This window comes from Lagopus muta, chromosome 4, assembly GCF_023343835.1.
Source record: "Lagopus muta isolate bLagMut1 chromosome 4, bLagMut1 primary, whole genome shotgun sequence".
NCBI classification, from domain to species: domain Eukaryota; kingdom Metazoa; phylum Chordata; class Aves; order Galliformes; family Phasianidae; genus Lagopus; species Lagopus muta.
In genome coordinates, this window is record NC_064436.1 from 18,912,484 (window position 1) to 18,934,969 (window position 22,486).

Consider the following 22,486-nt stretch of genomic DNA (forward strand, 5'->3'; position numbering starts at 1 on the left):
GTTAAGGAATTCTTTTTTACCAGAGCCTGAGGGATGTAAGATTATGTTCATTTTTCTACCGTTAGATTGAGTTTTTCATCCCTTCTCAGAAGAAATTGTTGCTTCTGACTTCTATCACTGTGTTATTTTTGGATTATTTGGATTTATATGCAGAAGATTATTATTTCATCATCCATAAATGTTTTTATTTGTGGCTTAAATAGTTAAATTCACATCAAGAACACATGTAAGTTTTCAGCAATTTTAGAAGTAAAAAATTTCAAACTAAATTTGTACTTGTTTTTCATGTTGTGGTGATTTTTTCATTCGCAGGGAGTGTGCACCAGAAATGCTAGCCTTTGTCCACGGGACAAGTTGCCTGATGGTGATCAAAAAGTGGACTCAATATGATTAAATTGTTTTACTAGATGAGATTTTTCCTAACTTCTGATCAGGAGGTGAGGTTTTTTTTACTGGTCCTTTCTGGCCTGCAGAATTAGTTCTACAGGTTTCTAGTACTAAGAGTAAGTAACTGTAGGATTAAATGCAAATAAATACATAAATCAGATTAAATGAAATACAAAGGAGCTTTTTGAAAACACTGCTTTCAAAAGAAAACAAATCTGGTTCTGAGGAGACAGTTGGGAAGCATATATGTATATTTTTAATATTCACGTTCAAGAGAGATTAAAGTATTCTTGTTTGTAAATACATGTATATTCTTATAAAGAAATTTGAAAACAGAGAAAGTATCTTAAACACAACATATGTTTCCACTGATTTTCATTTGTTTTCTTCAGTGACAAATCCACTTCATTATCCTGATTGGGATTGCAGGCTAGTACTGATAGGGAAAAATGAGCTCTTTGCCATATTACTTAATAAGTTAATTCAGGTTAGTTAGCTTGGTTATTTTGTGCAGGGGACAGGTGTTAGCCTCTGGCAGAAGTAATACATGATTTTTGAGATCTTGTGTCATTTTTTGTCTGCTGTTGGTTAGGAAAACATTTCTACCACGCAGCCAAGCTTTGTATATCAAAAGTCAGTAGTATGAAAATCAGTGAGGAAGAGCAAATAGAGTCTTTTTCAGACTTAGAATGTAGGATTTTTTTGAGATTAAGGCAGTATACAAGATATTGTTGTAAGCACTTTCAGGTCACTCAGTGTTACTTATAAAAGTTACCCTACCAAACCTTAACACCATCAGTAGAGAGCAAGAGACATGCACTGGTTTCTCTATGTGGTGATTCAGAATGTGAAGCCTTCTTGGAATTGCCTTCTGAGGAAGATTTTTTTTCTCAGTGGCTCTACGAGAAGGTATTAGCTGGCTAATGTTATCTTAAAAATACACACCTCTGGGTATGTAAAGCTGGGAAAACTTAATGTGTGCTGTGTTTTTTATCAATGAGTAATATTTCCAAAGTAAACATATAGCAGATAAAGGAAGCTTTTTAGCATTCAGCATAATACCTTCCCTACTCGGAGATGCATGCTCAGTGTGGCCTTGCAATACTTATCAGTGCACATACAACTACAATGGTTTTAATATAATGGTGTACATGCACAATAGCAAAGAAAGAGTAGTTAATACCATTGTTAAGCCAAAGATAAAGAGATTCTCCCTGCTATTAGATGTAATTACTGTTCAGGGTTTCACAAAGGCTCTTTTAAAGATGTTACATTTCTTCCTCTTGTAATACACAAAGAACAGAGAAATCATGGTTTAAATGATCTTGATGTTCATGGAGAACATAATGAAAAAAATCCTCTTTTAATGTTTTAATGTTCTTTTAAGTGGCTTTAATAACCACTTAGTTAAATAGAATTTGTTATCATTTTAAGAGATTAATTCTAGTCTGACAATTTTTGTCTAAGAAGTTTGACAATTGAATTCTATGACAATTAATCATCCAATTGGATACAATTTTGTTTCACATTTATATATTTTTTTTTCTGTTTAAGCCAGTGGTAAGTCTTGAAAACATTGTGTTCCAGGTGATATAAATATATTTTTCTATTTACAGTTTTTTGATTTAGCTACAGCAGAAATGAATGCTCAGCCCTTTGCAGGTTTCGAATATCCATTTCTCTTATGCTGGAGAATATGGCTATATTAGTGAAAAAATACGTTAAACTTGAAGAAAGTGGGGACAGGGAAAATACTGGAGACTGCTGTGAAAGAACATTCACAGGTGTACATAGTCTTAAAAAAACAAACAACATCAACAAAAAACAGTAGAGGGAGGACAAACAAAAGCCCTATTCTTTTGTTATGTAGCAAATTAAAAATAATCTATTAATTGAATTGGCAGATCATCCTGGAAAGATAGCACTTACGTTACAGTGGTCTGTAACCTCTGGAAAAAGAATTAGTTTCCTGGAATTAGTTTAGATTCTGATCCTAACTTTCCTAATTCATAAGTGGCTCTTTTCTACCTTCTGTTGTTACTCTTCTGTAAACCCCAGTTCCCTCTCTATTTTGATTTATTTTGTTTTGATGTGTCCTATGATTCTGTGTTCAGGATTATTGTGGTTACGAGGTAAGAAACATTTCATGTGCATTGAAAAAAATATTTGCTTAAGTAGTCTTATGTACATAATTAAGTGCTAGAATGTAATGTTCTTAATTTTGTTTTGCTCTTAGACTACTAGGGCATGTCATTTGAATACATAGTTTTTGCAGCTCTCATCCCTTTTGAACTTCAATCTATATGTTAATATCTGCAAATAGTGGCAACAGAACATTTTTGGAACTGAAGTGTATCATGACTAGTGGGAGTTGGAAGAGAACCTTTTGGTTTGCAGCATGACGCTTTGCTATCTTCAAGCACAATGGTAAAATCTATCTCTGTACAGAAGGTCATTGTAAGTCCTATTTCCACTTGATCAGAAAGTCCATCATGATGGAAAATAGATATTGCTCTGCTGACTTTATGGGAGCAAACTCAGGTGTCCGAGTTTGTCTCAGAAACAAACTGATGCAGGTCCTTGAAAGTTCAAGTGGAGAACATACTTTTAGCTCTGCCTTTTGCATAAGACTGAATTTTACTGCAGGTTTATGAATTATCCTACATAAAAGGCCATCCTTCATCAGATTTTACCATATGGTTAAAACATATATGCATATTTTTTCTGTTACTTCCAGGCACTGTGAAGCAGCTGGTATTAATGAATAAAAATAGCCAGCAAAATCATGGCGTGTGGTTGCTGGAAGGAACAATTTATAGTTAGGAATCTTGTAGGTTACTTGAAGGAAGAAGAAAGGAACAACCCAAAACATGTGACCTCTGAAAACGTGGATGATCTCTAAGTATAATTTGTATTTTGAGCACCTGTACTGCTCAAGGCAACGTAATATGGAACTGAGTAGAAGACAGTAATTCAATTCCTACTGCTAAATTTTATAGGGAAGGGAATTGAATACTGGTGGGCGTAGTGGCTTTGGGTTTTTTTGTTTTTGTTTTTTTTTAATGCAAACACTATTGCTGTAGTTTTCTCTCATGCTGACCATTGTATCAAGATATCTTGGAGATATTTGAAAGAGAAATGGATGTGCCTTTTGTCTTTCAAAATAGATTAAATATAACTTAAAGATAGAACTTAATATAACTTATATAAAAATATAACTTAAAGAGCATTTATGGTGGATCTAGTAGACAAAACTATGAGATTTAGTAATTTTTTTTAATAGCTCTGTGTTACATTTTTATCTTTCTAAAAAATAAAGTAGATCTGCCTTAATTTACTAAGAGTAATAACAAAATATAAGATCTTTCTGTTACAGAAAATGACTTTAATAGGCTTTAGCGTTTCATAACTAATAGCTACCAAGTTCAGTGGATAAGCAGCAAATTTTGTACCTTCACTTGGGCATCGTTTTTTTTTTTTTTGTTTTGTTTTTCTTTGTTTTGTGTGGGACAAGAAGTAGGTCAAGGGCAGTGGTTCAAACAGTTAAAAGGCCAGTATAACATGAAAATTCTGTAGGGTGGGAAAGCTAAAAAGTATTATGGCATTGTAATGAGAAAAATATTGAGACTTAATTTGCAGGTGTAGCAAAATGCTAAGTCACAGCTTGAACCAGTGATTGACCACCTGGTGGGAAGGCAGGGCCAACCCAGCGGAGCTCAGGTGCATGCAATCTATCTGAGTGAACAGAATGGGTAGAGCCAGGAGCCACCCTTTCCCAGACTTCACTTAATGGCTGCCAGTGGAAGCAAGGGTATTTTGCTCTGGAGATTCCTGCATGCTTGAAGCCTTCTGAAGGTAAGCAGCTTTTTTTCCTTCATTTCTGTATCCGTAGCCACTGCATTTGGGCTTGTCCTCATTTGTTGCAGCCGAAGATTTTGCTACCTTGCTGTTATCGTTGTACTTTCCTTCACGATATAGCAGTACGCATTGAAACTGTAATGGCTAGCAGATTTCCTAATTTTTGTAAGTACAGAGCAGCAGCAGGAAAGAGAGAGAGAATGGTTCTTTACAACTTCTGTAGAGCTGGGAAGATTAACATCAAATGCAGTCTTATGTTTCCCTAAGAGAAGAGGGGTGATGCCAAAAGATCAGAATAGTATCATAATAAATTTAGAAGTGGAAAGTATTTTACAGAAAGGCATGGTGTTTCATAAGTCATTTGATTGACAACAAAAGAAAGCTTCCAAGTTAGGTTAAGTTGGTGATGGACAGAGGTCTTTGATCTAGAGAGAAACATAGTTACAGTTAGTGTCTCAAAACTAGTCAAAGAAATTCAGATGAGATATATAGCTGTATTTTTTTTAGTGGTTATGGTTGTAGATTAGAACAAATTACCTAGAGAAGCGATTGTTTCTTTGTTTTGTTTTCATATGTATGATGTAGGAGTATCCGTGTGAAATATATGGGAGGGAAGGACTGTGCAGACTTACACCATGTGGACTAGGTTCACAGGAGGGACCATCTGCAGAATATGTTCATCTGCTCTCTGGTTTATCCTGAAGAAGTTCCTTGATTGCATATGGTGCACTGATGCTATAATGACAAAGAAAGGTGACGTGCAGAAGCATATTTGTCTGTAACCAAATTCTTCTTCCTTAAAAGGTTGAAGGGAACATAAGTAGGCTAATGATGTCAAAGACGAACAACGTATTTCCTGAAGACGATGCTTGATGGATCTGTGAACTTCGGAAAAGCCAATAGGAATAAATATCTAGTGGTTTTGTGGCTTTATTACAGAAAAATTATTGGAATATGGAAATCGTAAACAGCAGTAGTTGAGGCTCTGTGATTCTCTTGGCAGGCAGGCAATTCTAGTGGAAGCTCCAGTTTCATGATTAAAATTCCAAAACTATTTTAAGTCTTTTAATTAATTTCGAAAGACAATGCTGCTTACTACTGTTAAATTTAGCTTTCAGTTTCCCCACCATTGTTGCTAATAGCATATTAAAACTTGGACATATGTTTTTTTATTAACTGATATTATCAATTATGCCTTTGTCTGGCAAATAAGAAATTCATAATGCATGCAAAGTGATCCTAATATATTGCTTTCATTTTGTGCTGGAAAGAGCTGATAGCTTGTAATTTTTGCTGACTGCCAGTAGGTTGCTGTGGATGTCAGATGAACTTTATTGAGTAAAAACACTATTCAGGAAGGCATACCTTGATTTCAGCAAGGAACTTATGAAGATGGAAGGTGCTTTTAGTTAAACAAAAGTTGATCATAACAAAAGATGCAGTTGCAAAGACCAAAGTAATGACTCTGAGACTATTAGCCTACCTTGCAACAGGATGTTAAGAGAAGTCTAGAATGAAAAATAGTTTGTTGTAGTTTATAAAGATGGAAATAAACAACTGTGGTAGTGAGGGACTTTAAAACCTTTTAGAGAAGAAGTGTTTGCAGGATTGCTGCATTTTTTGCTAAGCAAACTTAATTCCTGAGTTCCCACATGTGAGGTTTTTCTAATTATACCCAGCTGAAATTTAGCAACCAGAGCTGGCAGCTGGCATGCTATGATTTTGTTGTTGTTGTTGCTGGAGAAGGGTTTGGAACACTCATTCTTGGCAAGTTCTTACCCATAAACTGCAGATTATTCCTCATTGTGGCTTAAAAAAAAAGAAAAGAAAAATCCTTTATATCAAGTAGTGTGTCACTTCCTCTCGATATATTCTTGACACTAATGTTTTTAAATGGAGCTTCTGCATTCTGCATGCTGTGACTTGTTGTACACAAAATATCTTCCAGTGGAAAAAGTGATTCACTCACAGAGGTTGATGGTGCAGACTCTCAAACTGGTTGTAGAAAGCACTGATGTTAATGCAGAGGGAACAAGCTGCCCAATGGAAACTACTGGTTTGCAAGTTCAAACTTATACTGCTTCGTGGTAAGTTACCCCTTTTTCAAAAGGGCTAATGTGAGTTAAGAGTGCTCCTTTATAGTTCTTTCAGACTAGCACAAGCATTCAGAATCACAGGGTTGCTATTTAAAGAATAGATCGTTAACTGGTTGAAAATGAAGTATGTATAAAATCGCACTGTTGTCTAATGAATGTGGGTACCACATCATTGCCTACATATTGTCGTTCTGAATTGGTGTTAATTATCTCATTCCATGCAGTTGCCCACACTTGCTAGTTGCCCAAATGTGCTGTTCATTCTAGGAATCGTTAAACTTGAGCATAAAATATTCTGTGACTTCTTAGAAATACAGAATATTAGGATAGATATATAAAAACTTATACATAAAAAGATCTAAATTTTAATAAATTTGATGTAAGCTGTTTATTAAAGTGTGTTAACTTAATATCTCTTTTCTGTATTTGATATGCTAGGATGTCCATCTAGGATGTATGGGATATTATATCTATTCATGCTTTTAAACTGGTATCTGACATCTCAAGATGGCATGTAAAATTTTATGGCACGAGAGGTGCTGTTACTATGTCAATCTGTTGAGGATGATAGCACTTACAGAATTCTCCATAGCTGTTCTGTTCTGGCATGCCTCATGTGTGCCTGCTAAAATGAGTACAATGTAGGTCCCCTAAAGGGAGCCTACTAGAAAGCTGGAGGGGGACTCTTAGCAGGGAGTGTAGTAACAAGACAAAGGATAACAGATTTAAATTGAAAGAGAGTAGATATAAATTAGATGCAGGGAAGAAATTCTTTAATCAGAGGGTGGTGAGACACTAGCACAGGCTCCCTGGGAAAGCTGTGGCTGCACCCTCAATGGAGGTGTTCAAGGCATGGTTGGACGGGGCCCTGGGCAATCTGATCTGGTGGGGGGCAACTAGGCGGTTGCAACTCAATCTATAAGGTCCCTTCCAACCCAAATCATTTTGTGATTCTGTGTTTTGAGTTAACTGGGAAGCAGTCTGCCAAGAACTTAAGCTCTATTTTCAGTACAATAGGAGAACAAAATACTGCAAGATAAGAAAATATGATGGTAATAAGGCATCCTATGATGAAAAATAAATGCTGAGAATGTTTAGTATCCTGCCTTCAAAACTATAAGCTTTTTGAGTTCCCTTAGTCTTTCAGTGCTCTAAAGATGACTGAACTGTCACTGACCCTGGGAGCCAGGTCTTAGGAGGTGTTTTGCTTAATTTTGATAAGTAATGCTACATACTTTGTAGGAGCTGGTCAGAGGTTTACATAAACAGCATCTGGGTCTATTAATATTAAAAGCAAGGGGTTTTTGTTAATTAGCCATTTTGGAGAATGTCTTTGTTCTATAACATGCGAAATTAAAAAAGCAACCAGAATATGTTGTCTTCTCTGATAGAGAAATTTCATGCAATTAAGATGGTTTTAAAAGCACAGTGTAAGGGCTTTCTAAATTTTTAATGACTAATGGAAACTTTCTCTTTTTTTTTTTTCTTTTTTTTCTTTTTTTTTTTTTTTCAGTTTGGATGAGGGCAATTGAAACCTTTCTCCAGAAGGCCTTTCTTTCAAAACAGTTTCTTTATAAATTCCTCCTGTGTCTTGGTATTATGTAAGCTAATGAGTCCCTTGACTATAATAAATATTGGTTAGCTGACCTTTTTAAACAACAGTTTAAATAGTTTGGTTTCAACCCAAGGCTATTTGTAAATTACTTTTATTTATTACTCACATTGAGTCAATTCATTTTTCTGTAAAAATGAGATTATTAAGATCTGACATTAGGCTGAGAAATAAAGATACCAGATTCATTATTGATCACGCAATGGCACTGTAGCCCCAGTACATACATAAGTGTTGAAATTGTAGTTGGCATATTCTAAGGACATTTGTAAGATTTTGAATCTCTGCCCATTCATCTTTTTACAATGTGAGACCTCTGCGTCAAAATTCAAGCTCTTTATTTAAAAGAAAAAAAAGCAACAACAAAAAAAAAACACAACAAAGCAATAGAGTTCTAAGACAACGGTAAAGCAAAGCACTAGGAACTCTCACCAGAATGCCTTCTTAATGTTATAAATATAGTTAACTCTTTGTGGTTGGTTGGTTTGGTTTTGATGATTCGTTTAGGGTTAGGGGACAACTATTCCAGCAAGGACCTGGCACTTCTGATGGACAAGGAAAACACGAGTCAGGGGATCTGGCCTTGTATTAACATTCTGAAGCAAGTCCTGGAGAAGGCTGCAAGGATGGTCAGAGAATGAATACATGAAGTGTAAGGAGAGGTTGAGGGAGTTGATTTTTTTTTTTTTTTTTTTTTTTTTTTTTCCAGCCTTTAAGAGAAAGCTAAAGGGAGACTTTGTTACTTTCTACAGCTATCTGATGGGAGATTTGGAGAATACGAAGGCAGGCTTTTATTGGAGGTACGTAGCAGTTAATAAGAGTCAAAGCCATTTGCAAGAAGGGGAATTGTTATTAGGAAAAAAAATATTGTCAGAGTAGTTAAATAATAGAAATAATTGGCTAGAGAATAGGTGGTATCTCTGTTCTTTAGGATAATCAGAATGCAACTAGTCAAGGTCTTGAATAAACTGCTTTCAATGGGAGTTGAATCAAATGTGCTCTGGAGGTCCCTTCCATCCTAAATTATACCATGAACCTTGGAGGAGAAAAGGGAAGAACAAAAGGTTTTAAAAAAAAATAAAAAATAATAAAAAAAAAAAATCTAATTGCTCTGATGAAAATTGATTGCTTGTTGTGATGTTAAAACTCATCCATGGAAGGATTTGGATTTTTTTTTTTTTTTTTTTTTTTCAGGACACGCTTTGGAATGAAATGACTTTCCTTTCTTTGTTCTGAAAAAGTTGCATGTATGACTTTCCACCTGTTAGACAAGAAAAAATATTTATCTTTGTACTGTATGACCTGCTTCCTCCACAAACGAATATCTGTTCCATGGGAGTTATATGTTTCTGTCTTTTCATTAATCTTCATCTTCCAGTGGTGGGGAAAAAAGAAAGCCAACAACTTCAGGAAATGCTTAAAAAAAAAAAAAACATTAGATCTCAGTTGTTTTCCTCGCTGTAGTCTTTCACTTTAAGGAGGAAAGTTATCCTTGCAAACTAGGAGAAGGGGAAAGGTTTTGAGGTCAAACACTGCTCAGTGTTAGCAGACCTTAGATTTCCTGTGATTTATGCAAAAATATTCTCAAATGCAAAATCTAGCCTTGAGCTTAATGACTGTAGTAAAAATTAGATTAATCAAACTTTTTGAATGAAGTAAATGAGAAATGATGAAGAGACACGGCATATGGAGTTTCCGTGAAGTGGGATGTGGTTTAGAATCTTGAGTTTTGGACAAAGGATGGAATCAGAATTTGAGGAAGACTTACTTTGGTTATTGGACTGATGGGTTTATATACCTGTAACTAAAATATTAAGAAATGAGTATTTTGCTTCTTATTTCCCACTATAAACTCGTACTCAGGAAGGGACCGAACAGTAATTCCCTTCACCTCTACTATTTTTACAGGGATGTGAAAATCAAGTGTTTTTAATGTCAGAGCCCAAGTGTGTTAAATAACTATTAAAAATGTTTTATTTCATTTTTCTTTGGGCCTTTATGATTATTTTCCAGATGTGTCCATTCCAAATAAATATCTATGAACTTTCATTTGGGCAGTCAGAAACCACTAATGAGTTGTCATAGCAGCTGTCAGACTACTACCTGTTTTCAAACAAATTCCCTATCTTCTTGTGTTTCTTAAAAGCATCTAATCCCAAGCAGCACTGAACATTTTTGATTTCTAATGAAGCACTCAGCAGTGTGGAAATCAACCTCATAAAGAGATTCATAGGCCGTTAGAAATGTATCTTCAAAATGTCAACTATAAACATATTTATGGTATGAACAATTGAAGTCTTGTGCCCGTTCGTATTATAGAAGGTGGAACAAACACAGGAAGATTGCATCTGAGGATGACTACTCTGCGTTTGGATGTGCTTTTCTTTTCTACTTATTTCTGCTTCTTTGAATGCTATAATTTGCTTCCTCATTGGGTGGCTGACTCTAACTGCTGTCAGGCATATGCTCATTTCCCTGCCACTTTCTTCTTCTTGTTCCACAGGCAACTGAATGAGTTGCATGCCAGAAGCTTATTGTGAGCTGGAAAGAGCATGAAAGTGTCCTTTCTGGCTTTACTTCAATATCTTAGCCAGATCCTGATGTTGGGTGGAACCCGGAAAGTATTCACATAGAAAAACAATTAAGAAAATACCATGAAGAGTATTAATTTGATTTTATTTTCTTAATGTGAATTTATCTGACTCATTTGAGCAGTGCTTATTTCAAAGACTCAGAAATACTTTTTTTTTCTTAAACTAAATAATGAAAATATTCCACTTGCTTTTTTTTTTTTTTTTTTTTTTTTTTTTTTTTTTTTTTTTTTGTAAGCAAGCTGGAAGTTAAAACTTCTTAATTCCTTAAATTCAGTGGGAGGAAACTGGTTTCGGAGTAATGAAACTGGTTCTGTGTTGTAAACACAGTTCCTTCTTGCTGCTTATAATATAGTTTTTTTTTTTTTTTTTTTGGTAACAAAAAAACCTGGCAATAATTATTCTATAAGAATAAGTTAATCCATGCTTTAATAAATGCCTTATATACTTATTGTTATATGTGAATTGATAGCTTCCAAGACAAATCAAACAGCTCTGACTATGATCAACCAGAAATAGATAAATAATGCACATGGATAATTCTTTCCTAGGTGGAGAACTGAAGGTTGAATGTTGTTTACAGAGATTCCTCTTGAAATTTTGGAGCAGTTTGGTTGAGTAATGCTTCAGTTACAAGGTGAGAATGTTAATAAAAACGTGAATAGATTAATTAGCTCTAACACTTACTGCAGTTCCAAATACAGTTGTATGTACCTTTTCAAGATTCTTTATATTTGTTATGAAAAGCAGACTTGCATTGCAGTGCACAGACAAGGAACTCAAAAGCTAAAGGCAGACTTTAACATCAGTTTTCATGTCAGATAAGGATTTATGATCATGGCATCACTCATCATCCAGATTACGGCTGGTGACCAAGTGAACTAGAAACAGGAAACTAGAAACATTCTTTTCAGGAATGAGAATGTAAGGTTTAATGTCTATTGCTTTTTTCCAGCAAATAGTGAAGTGTCTGTAGAAAAAAGTAAACCTACTTGTTCATTTTCAGACAAGTATGTTGCAGAAGCACAAAGTTCAAGCATGAGCTCATCCCATCCTGTGGGATGGTTTTAGCATGTATCTGCTGACTGATACTTGGGGGGAACAAAACAAGGCTTTAATGATGCTGGGAGGAGGGTCAAACTTGAAACCTTAAAACTTGGAGTTAGATTAAGTGAATTTGCAGAATAATTTTATTCTTGCTTTGTTTGGCTTTTGCTTCCTTGATTTGGGTTTTCCAGTACATCATGCCTGTCATCTTCCTGGCTGAGTTTTTTCTGGGTGGGTCAGAGAGTAAATAGAATAATGCATCAAATCCATCTGTTCAGTATTTAACATCCCCAAACTAAGGTAAAACTGAGTTGTTATTACACAGGAAGACAGAATGTATAGCACTTCAGCTATCAGTTATTTTGGCATTAACTGAGGAACCAAGGAGAATGTGTTAGGAACGCTTTTGCAAACAGTGTTAACCACTTTCTACTGAGACTGATAGCATGCTGCTGACGGAGAAGGATTTGAATGTAGATGTTATGCTGGTGAACTTTTCAGATTTCTTAATTCTAAATTATGTTGTAGAGAGAAGGGAAGTGAAGAAGAAGTAAATTTCCTGAATGGTGAGGGATAGGTTGATGTCAACAAGCCTTCTGGATTAGTGCTGATGAATAGCTGTAAATGAAGTTATTAAGTTTTGGAAAGATTTTCTTGTTCCACAGTGACTCTAATGAAAGCAGGGATTAAACCATTTGTTTTCATATTTTCCCAGGAAACCTATTTATTTCACTCTCCCTTCAAGTCAATTGAAAGGTTTCTAGAACTTTTTTCAGTGTTTTTTCCACTGTCCTCATTATTTGCATGGAGTATCATGTTACTTTACAAGTAATATGGGGGAATACTGATTGAATGACAAGATAGAATTTAGTGAGTCAGATATAGTTTGTAAAGTTATTGTCCAGAATGACTTTTGTCTGTGTGTGAATGTCCTCTGTTTACCACAATTGGTCCTTGTACAGTGGGTTGTTTTGCGTGGGTTAATTGATAACAAGTATCGTTTGTTATTTGTGGCAATAAGGTAATAAGAAGCGTGGAACCATCTTACTGTACTTTCTTAAGCCTGAAACCATCCCTCCGCTTGCCTCCTCTTTCCCCTCCCTCCCTCTTCCCCCCTCCCAAAAAAAACCCCAAACAAACAACCAAAAACTAGCCCCAGAAATCAAGAATGCTCCAAAACTTTTGACTGCAATTGCAACTGCTTCAAGGGAAAAGAGGTATATCTATGTCCCTCAGTCCTGTGTCATACTGCTTTGGTTATGCTGTTCTTATTCTAAACCTAGTGAATGAAACAAAAAAAGGAAGGGCTCTCTAATGATTAAGAGCTAGTGGGATCTTGAAGGAAATGGATTTACTGCTCATTCCATGTAACCTGGAGCAAGGCTCTGTGGGCAGATGTTCAGAGGTGCCTAGCTGAATGGGAGGTAGCTGTCTGACAGGATGGAGAGCTCATGCTTTTCTCTTCTAACACATCTATTGCTTCCACTTTGTTGGAGAATCTTAGGCATCTGCCTTCTACATGTTTCCTTGTATCTAGCCTTGCATTATCTGTTGGCTCCTTATAAATCGAATTTTTTTTAATATTAAAATGCTCAGCTTTATGCATGAATGTGACCCCACTCTCTTGTAACTACTAGCGAATAACATAATGCAAATAATTATCGTTTAATGTAGTGAAATTAAAAGATACATCTGGCAGGGTTAATGCAGAGGATAAATGACTTTATTATTCCTGTCTCCTCAATGGATAAATTGCACCACTTTCAATATGCACGATTATGTAGTTTGAATTAATGATGATATGCTAGTGAATTATTTTAGTATGTCCTTACCACAGTAATATCATAGAACCATAGTTCTATCACAGTTCATAGTACCATAGAATATCGTGTTGTATATGATATGAGAGTAATATCATAGAAGATCGTGGCTTTAATTCAGTAGGTGTGTATTAGCACAGTATTTACAATGGTTTCTTGGGCTGGGAAGTCTTTGACTTCAGAGTTGGCCCAGCTCCCAGATTTTCCTTAAAATAATGTGCTTGTAAGAGCATGGCAGCTTCTGTTGGATCATTCGTACTATTAGAGATGCAGTTAGTGGATGCGCATCACCGAACCGTTGTTGAATCATTGGAAATTTGGAAAATGTTTTTCATTCAGCTCAGATCCAAAACTATTTTTAAAATTCTTTTTATTGGAATAGAATTGCATATAAAACACTTATCTATCCAACAGTGCAGTGAAATTGTATGTTTAAAAAATTAATTTCAGTGATTTGTGTTTCAGAAATTTTAAATAAAATAAACCTTCATCCAGAAAATCAGTGTTCAGCTGTAGTGCAAGAACAACTTGCCAAGCAGTCAGCTGAAGCAGGAGGTTCCAATTCGCAGAGCTTTAGGGGCTCCTGGCAGAGAGGACAACTGCTATGTACATGTTGACAAGTACAAGATAAGCAAGCTTCCCACTTGCTGCAATCTTGTCAGTTTAATTGCCCTTCAGTGGCCATTTGTGATAGCCACTTGAGAAGTCAGTACTGAGGATACAAGTTTAAGTCAGATTCTGCTAGTTATCAAGTAATTGCACGTTTTTGGCAGAAAAAGTAGGGCCTGGCTTAAGAGGGGTGAAAGCTACCACAGCTGTAAAATTCAAAATAAAATATCTGAGATTCTGTTATTAAACCTATAGCCAGCAAAATTCTAAAACCAAAATATGTCTTTTCAAAGGAGTCAAAGCTTCTAAAGTTAGGACATTTGCCTAAAAAATTAAAAGCAAAGTCTCTTGCTATCTGCTTCAATATACATAAATATACTCACAAGGATGTGTATCGTGGGTTTAAAAATGCAAATTTCTGTTAAGAGAACCTCATTTCTCATTAGTGTAAGATGAGATAGAGACTGGCATTTTAAGGATATTTTTCCTGTAGCGATTAAGCTACATGAGGAAATGTTACGTATTTGGTAGAGTAGGTTATAATTTTCTACACTTGAATATGAAGTTTTGATCTTGTTATGCTAGGAGAAAGCAAAAATTGCTTTTTGATACACTGATACTGTAGAATTTTCCCCTTGAGGATGACTTTTTATTCATATTGCTTAAACACTTTTTAGTTCTCTGCCTTTTAAAACTACTTCTGTTATTTTCAGTTCAAATTCCCAGGATTTTACTCTAAATGTTTGAAGTGATTTTTTTTAATTTCAAACATTAAAATACCTTTACTAATTAGCTCTCTCAATTTTTCTGTGTAAATTAGCCTCAATTTATTCTTAATGCTCAAACTTGAATTTCTTTAACCCTATTTTTCTAGTAGTGTAACTGTGAAGGACAGGGAATAACAAGGTGTTAACAGCTGTGACTTCATACGTAATTAACAGCACAGAACCATAACTTTGGTCTGTGATGTGATGTAACTTTAAGTCCTGTTGCTGTCAGAGGAGACTTTGGAGGCTGAACTCTAGCTGGTTTATTTATTAAGTTTGTTTTGATTTATATAATGCTTAATGCAGTAAGGCCATGATCTGAAACAGGCCTTCCAGGCATTCTTGCGGTACAGATATGTGTAACATTAACTCTCTTACGTAGTACATTCTTCTTCCAAGAAGCTGCTTCTGGCTTTATGAATTATTTTTTCTTCAAAAGTACTGTACTAGTTTACCATCCCCCTCTTCCCCTACGTGTTTTAATTCACCATTGACCTTGCATAGGTCATCTTTAAATTATTTCTCAGTCTTTAGTGGGGTTTAGAACATGTTCTGGTTTAATATAGGCTTCAGTGTTTTTCTTCTTGATGTTAGCAATTTAAAAGACAAGTAGATTGCTAAATACATAATTGAGACATGAAACATTGTTATGCAGTGTGATACCTTCTGCGACCGTGGATTTGCTTTTGTTTTGTTTTTCTTCTGTTTCCTTGGAGGCTGCTGATTACAGAATTGATTAAGTTGTCACATTGCTTGGCAGTTATCTACCAGAGATTAACCTTACTCCCTTTATGTGGAAGAAGGTATTTGTAGCAATGCCTGTGTGGTCTGTACCATGCAAGCTGTAGAGGGTAATATTTATTTTTTGTGGGGTTATAGAGAAGATTGCTTCTAATAGTCAACACAGTCAGTGAGTCTTTGTCATTTACTATAAACCATAATTCAATATACCAAGAAGATACTACTTTTGAAGTATCAGAAATTGAGCAATTTTAGCAGCTGGAAGTATGCACTGGGACAGAGTAACAATCCACTTGTTCTCTTCTTGTACTGTTTCCTTGTCATTGTTTCTCCGGTTTTGGAGAAAGTATACTCTGCTCCACGGAGTATTGATGTGACTGTATATAGAATCATAGAACTGTTTGATTTGGACGAGACCTTAAAGAGGCTATGTAGTCCAACTCATCTGCAGTGAACAGGGACGCCTACAGCTCCATTATGTGCACAGAGACCCTACAGCCTTATTTTGGAAAACAAGGAATGAGGCATGCACCACCTCTCTTGGCAACATGTTCCAGTGCCTTACCACTCTTGCTGTAAAAACAAACAAAAACAAACAAACAAAACGAACAACCAAATCAAAACAAAAAATCTACTTCATTTCCTTCTATCTCCCTTCTTTTGGTGTGAAACCATTTTTCTTTGTCCTGTCACAGCAGACCCTGCTAAAGAGTCTCTCCCCTTCCTTCTTATAGCCCCCCTTTAGATAATGAAAGGCTGCTCTCAGGTCTCCCTGGAGCCTTCTTCAGGCTGCACAGCCCCAGTTCTCTCAGCCTGTCCTCGAAGGGAGGTGTTCCATTGCTTGTGTTATTTTTGTGACCCTCCTTTGGATGCATTCTAGCAGGTTTATTTCTTTCCTGTTCTGAAGACTCCGTATCTGGACACATTACTCCAAGTGAGGTCTCACAGCGTGGAGCAGAGGGGCAGGATCAGCTCTCTGACCTGCTGGCTGTGATTCTATTGATGCATCACGGAGTATGGTTGGCTTTCTGGTGTGTGGGGGCACACTGCTTGCTCGTCTGCTTTTACATTCTGCCTGTGTCACAAATTTCCTTGATGTACGTATGTGTATGAAGGAGGGAGAGAAGGAATTTAAGGGGTAGCATTGAAAAGTTTCCACAAAATATACTCTACTTAGTTTGCATTAAGCAAGAAAGAAAATAGAAATGAAGATACAGAATCTCTTAGAAACACAATTAACTGAGAGAATGAGAATTAGATGATATTTCTCCTGGAGTTCTGATAAAGCCTATTTGAAAACTGTGTATAATGTCAAACTTTTTTAATACATCTGTCCATTCAGGTTGTCTCCCAAGAGTATCTATATTTTGGAATTGTAATACATGCCAGTGTAACAAACTCAAGGTCCAGTAATGATGTTCCTGAAGTCAAAAGCTGAAAAGCAGGCATCAGCATGAATTGGATCTGCCCCAGAGTTTGCTTGACAGTGTTCACATAGCTCTTTCTGTTTGTCATTAACAAAAGTTGTCAGAGAATTTGCTCTTTTGCTTCTATTTGGTTTATTGACTTTCCACTGTTATGCTAATAAAACTTTTTGTCGGCAGATGCAAATAAGACTTAGTTTAGCAACAGCAAAACTTTTAAACACATCTTTTATTTTTTTCCTTAGTTGCATTTTGAGAGCTGAATGGGAACCACATGAAGAAGGCAGATATAAACGTTCACAATACAAAAATCTGCAATGCTGTTTTTGCTGACACTTTCTCCCCCTTCCCCAGGTATGTGCTGTTAGTGAAAGGCTGTAGCCTTCCACAGATTCTTAGAAAACTCAGGTGGTGTTTGAGGGATAAAAAATTTGACACTGTAATTTGAGTAAGGTCAGTTGGAAAGAAAATGCAGACACATCTAAACAATTACAAGGTCTTCCTGCACTTGCACTCAGGATCCAGACTTAATTACTTGTATCCCAATTAAATGCCTTGAAAGGCTTGAGGGACTACTTAAACAAAGAAACGCTTTCTCCTTTGCATAGATAACTAAATCTATTTTATGATGTCCATAAAAGCACAGCGTTACTGATATTAGAGACTGAAAATCTATTGAATTTCAGGAGGAAAGGATGACTGTTTACAGCTGCTTAGTTGTCAGAACTGTCAGGGGTTTCTCCTTTAGCTGGATTGCTCAGGGCTTGTACTTTGAGAATAAGGCCTTATGGACCGTTGCCATTTAATTTGAAGTTCTGCATGTTAGTAGCTATGCCACCTTTACTTGTGTCTCGCTTACTACAGTAGATATGTTTACCAACCTGGCTTCAGTGTATTGCATAGAAAACTGTCATAAAGTGCCTTTTTTTTTTTTTTTTTGTGAAGGGCTGGTAAAACTTGTAATACTGTTTGAATGTAAGGAAGCTAAGCTGACAAGAAGAAACTGGGAGAAGAATTGATAAAGATCAGACTTTGCAACTTCTGTCAAGCTTGTTGGGCCTTTAGTTCTTAATCACCTAGAAAAGATGTGGTAACATCTAATTACTGAAGTTTTTGACGATGCTGAACTGAAAATAATCTAGAAATGCCAGCTCTCCTGAATCCATGAAATCAGAAATAAAGATTGAAAATGATAGTCTTTGGTAAATGAAAGGCTTAAAAATATAAACCAAAAGCAGATAAATACAAAGAAAAGAAATACACATGTTCAGTGTGACAGAGAAGTCTGAAAATCCTATCACAGAATGGAGAGAAAGGGTAGTTAAAAATAATTTTGTAAAGTGGTATTTCAGGCAAATGCTACTGAATGGTTGCTAACGTGAAGACCCTTGAGGCCTTGTCTGATCTGTAAAGCTTGATCGTTGTTCTGTAGTGTATGGCTGTGATAAGGCCGAACTTGAACTGCAGTGCTCAGTGAGAGGCATCTTGTTGATGGAATTCTGATAAAGGAGAAGGGATGCAGTGAAATCCATCTCCATCTTTGCACAGGAGAATCTCATAAAAGCTCATTCACTTATTCATGTTCACATTTCCATATTTGTGTAAAAACTTTAACGAGAAATCTGATGACTTTGGCAGAACTTAATAGCCTTTCCCTCTCTCCTCACCAGCAGCTTTCTGATGTAGCTACGAAGTGAATCGCCATATGCCTCAGGCTTCAGTTCTGCTGTATCTTCTGCTTTAATTTAGTAGTCACATCATTGTATTATCTTCTCCAGATGTGGTTTTGTTACATCTGGCTAAAATTCTATTTGGCATAAAATTTTGAGATCTTAGAACTTATGTTCATGCAACTTTGGGAAAATATAGGGATGTGGACTAGAAAAGACTGAAAGGATATCATAATAGAAAAGAAACAGCGAGGTGAGAAAATGATGTGCTTTGCAGTTGGGACTTTGCAAGGGCTATTTTTTAACTCTTTGTCACAGAATGTTTTGATATATTGATGTTTATGTGCACAAAGAAGGTGGCTCTGCAGAGGAGATAAACTTGATAGTGTAGGTCCTTTATTTAACTCAGAGACAAGATGATGCTGGGAGCCATTTTCCAAGCAGTGAAACAGCATTCCAACAGTGAGTGAACAAAGATATATTTCTGTTTGGACTTATTTTGTTGCTTGGTATTTAGTCTGTTTGCAGCAGGCATATTAATATCACCATGACTTTATCAGTTCAAATCCCACGTAAAGCTATTAAGTAGGCACTGGCTTTGTTGCTATTGCTCTGAATGTTGTGGCTTCATTATTGAAATATAATGGTTAAATGGGGTGTAGCATTCTCTGTGGCCATCTGTTCTTTTAAAGGTTTGTTCTGGCAAAATTAAAATGTACGTATATAAATAAAAAGCATTATTTCTGTTAAGTAAACATCCAAAAAAGTTCAAATGCCAAAAAATTACTTTCATTTGCTTTCTTCCTGTGAGTGAATTTATTATGTCTCCTAGAACACTGAGAAACAAACGTTTTTGTGTATAATTATACTGCAGATAAATATTTGATTCTGCATCCACTGTGCAGCCTTCATCAGATTGTTGCAATCCAGTTATGAAAAAATTGTGCTTTTCCTCATTTAAAAAAAAAAAAAATCCCACTAAAATATGGGGCTGGAGAGTTGTGTCTTGAAAAGGGCAGTCCTCATGTCTCAGTTTAATTGCAGTTGTACTGTTTTCTATTCTTTTTGTTCTGGAGGAGTGCAGTGTGAAAGGTTTTGATTTTCTGAAGTGACTAGTGGCACTGGATGCCTTGCTAGAACAGTCTACAAGTTTTCCATGTGAAAAAATGCAGAAAAATCTGAATTATCTTCTCTTTTTCAGACAACCAAGTTTGCTTGTTGTTTCCTAGGCTCTGCTTACACTCTGAAAATTGGGAACGTTTATCACTTTATCACTTTTTCTTGTGTTCTGTGAAAGGTTTTTAGTGTTTTTTTTTGTTTTTTTTTTTTTTTTTGTTTTTTTTTTTGAATGTATGTGCATACTGGGGAAAAACCCATTGATGCTAGTGAGCCTTTCTTCCAGGAAAGGGAAGGGAGGCCAATCTTTTGATGGAGATTCAGGATGAGCCGCAACCTTCTAAAACAAACAAGAATGAATTCCTAGATATAACTGATGTGTTTTAGTTGTGACTTTTTTTTTTTAAAGCTTGTTGCTAGTTAGGTCTTATAAATCATTAGTAAATTACTGCTATGTGGTGATTGTCACTGTCCCTGGAGGTGTTCAAGAAACGTTCGGATGTTGTACTAAGGAATGTGTTTTAGTGGGGAAATATTGGTGATAGGTGGATGACTGGACTGGATGATCTTGGAGTTCTTTTGTTATATTTGCTCCTTTCCAGTTTCTGACGAGTTGAGCAGGGCACTGCATGCAATCCTATTGTTTAAAAAAAATAAAAATAAAAATGAGTTGAAATACTAGTGATTTTTACGGTTTATTTCAACTGACACAGATTATGCAGAATATACTGTTAATTCAATCTGTGCGGATGCATTTGTATCTGTAAATACCATTGGAAAAATAGATACTTCCACATTTTTATTTGGACATCTTCCATAACTTTTATTCTCGTATGTGAAGGAACACGTCTTCATTTCTTTATAGAGCGTTCAGTTTTTCACCATAAAGAATGAAACTGCGTAGAATGATGGAATTTTTTCGTTATGCTAACCAGAAGGAGATCCATTCTCATTAAAACTGTCTCAGGCAAAGTTATTTATTATAACCACAGAAGTACTATTCATACACCAGTTGTAAGAAATGAAATTTTAGATACATGGGGTTTTTCACCAGCCACAGAGTTCAGAGGAGACTAATGTAATGCTCTCATTTATTTTAGAGGAGCAAGAGAAAATGAGAGTAAGCACTAAAGTTAGAAATTTCTGCATTTTGCTTCTGCAGGATGAATTGCAACTAGAAATACTTTTTTCAGAAGTTGATAATGAGTAGATCAATGAAATAATCCGAAGACCTCCTCGAGTACTTGATTTTATTTATTGTACATTTAATTTCGCTGAAGATTTAATGTAAGGTTATGACTGAAAGGAAGTGTTTCTGAAATCTGCATAATGTATTGTAACAGTTGCGTTACATTCCTTTCATGATGATGTTCAATCTCTAGCTGTTTATTTTTTATGGTGAAGTTCTTTTTGTGGAAGTCAACTTCAGTCAAGTTCTTCTTTTTTTTTTAATTTAAACCACTCTCATCTCATTTCAGTCCACTTTCTCTGTATGTGTAACACCTCAGAGTCAAACCAGTTACTGCCTCCAACTTTAGTGAGAGTAAAATTTTTTTACATCTGCGTTTTTGACATTCTTTTCCACAATCTGTTTCCACTTTCTGTAATAAAAGTCTCCATGTCTGATCCAATAAGCCAACACATAAAAATATATGTTAACTTCTGAGCCATGAGCACTTTAACTGACAAAGAAATGCCTACCTTGCTTTTATAAATGTTTATTTTAGAACCTTTCAGAGCCTATTGCATTTACTTACTATAAAAATATTCTTCTAAACTTCAGTCACTTTTGTCATCTTGGTTGGAATTTGAAGGAGAGCAGCCAACCCTGGACTGATAATATTTAAAGTAGAAAGCATTGAGCCATTAGAACAGGATCAGAAGAAAAAGGAGGAATTTGCATCTTAAACTATTGTGATTTTAATACAAACAGATTTATATAGTTCTTGGTCAGTGTAAACTGACTGCTGTTTTGAAGTCAACAGTGTTAGACCATCTTACCTAATACATGAACATGAAATTATTGCTTTCAATATATATAATGATATTTGTGTGGAAGCCCGCTAAACTAATAATAATGCTGATCCTGAAAGTTGTCCCTACAGTTCCCTTAAACTGCTGGTTTACTTCTGAAGTGTTATTCAGGCCATGTCATGTATTAGCTGCCTTCTATTTACCTGTACTAGCTTATGAGCAGCCCCCAAATCAAAAACATGTATGCAGATCCCAGGTTTGGTACCCACATCTCTGGATGGGCTCCTCTGTTAAAGCAGAAGTGGAACAAACCGTCATCTCTGCTGTGGCTGGTGTACCTTTCTCCCATGTGCAAGAGAGAAGCTAGTGAGAGGACAGTTTCAGGGCTGTTGGCCAATGAAAAGACTACTGTAATTTAAGCCAAAACATTTTGGTGTGGATGGGTTTTCTAACTATCTGGGAACACTTTTGTCTCCTCTTAGCTGGCAAGAGATGAAAGACTGCATAATTGGGTTTAGTGAGTTGTTTATTATCTATATGTCCTTCTGGTGTTTTGTTCTGGTTTTAAGGCAAGAGTAACTTGGTGACTATTCAGCTATACTTTTCTCCAGCCAGATCAGGCTTCCTCACAATCTGTGTCCTACCTACTCATCACATTTTGTTTTATATTTGTGTGTTAACATTCCTTACTGAAGCTGTACAGTACCTCGTCTCACATGTCAATCAGGATGTTATTTTCAGTGTGGGAAACCAGTGGAAAATGAAGGGGAAAAA

General features: G+C 35.9%; 1 long non-coding RNA gene across 3 annotated transcripts in view; it reads left to right on the forward strand.

Moving 5' to 3' along the window:
- Window positions 1–244: 244 nt before the first annotated feature.
- LOC125692235 (uncharacterized) overlaps window positions 245–22,486 on the forward strand; it is a 35,442-nt gene continuing 13,200 nt past the window's right edge. The window contains exons 1-6 of one of the 3 annotated variants that reach the window (XR_007376531.1): window positions 255–4,242; window positions 6,194–6,332; window positions 8,663–8,753; window positions 11,096–11,181; window positions 17,198–17,306; window positions 17,898–19,726. This is a non-coding gene — a long non-coding RNA (uncharacterized LOC125692235). Of the gene's footprint in view, window positions 4,243–6,193; window positions 6,333–8,662; window positions 8,754–11,095; window positions 11,182–17,197; window positions 17,307–17,897; window positions 19,727–22,486 lie in introns of those variants that run through there. The other 2 variants (XR_007376533.1, XR_007376532.1) reach the window with 2 other exon arrangements.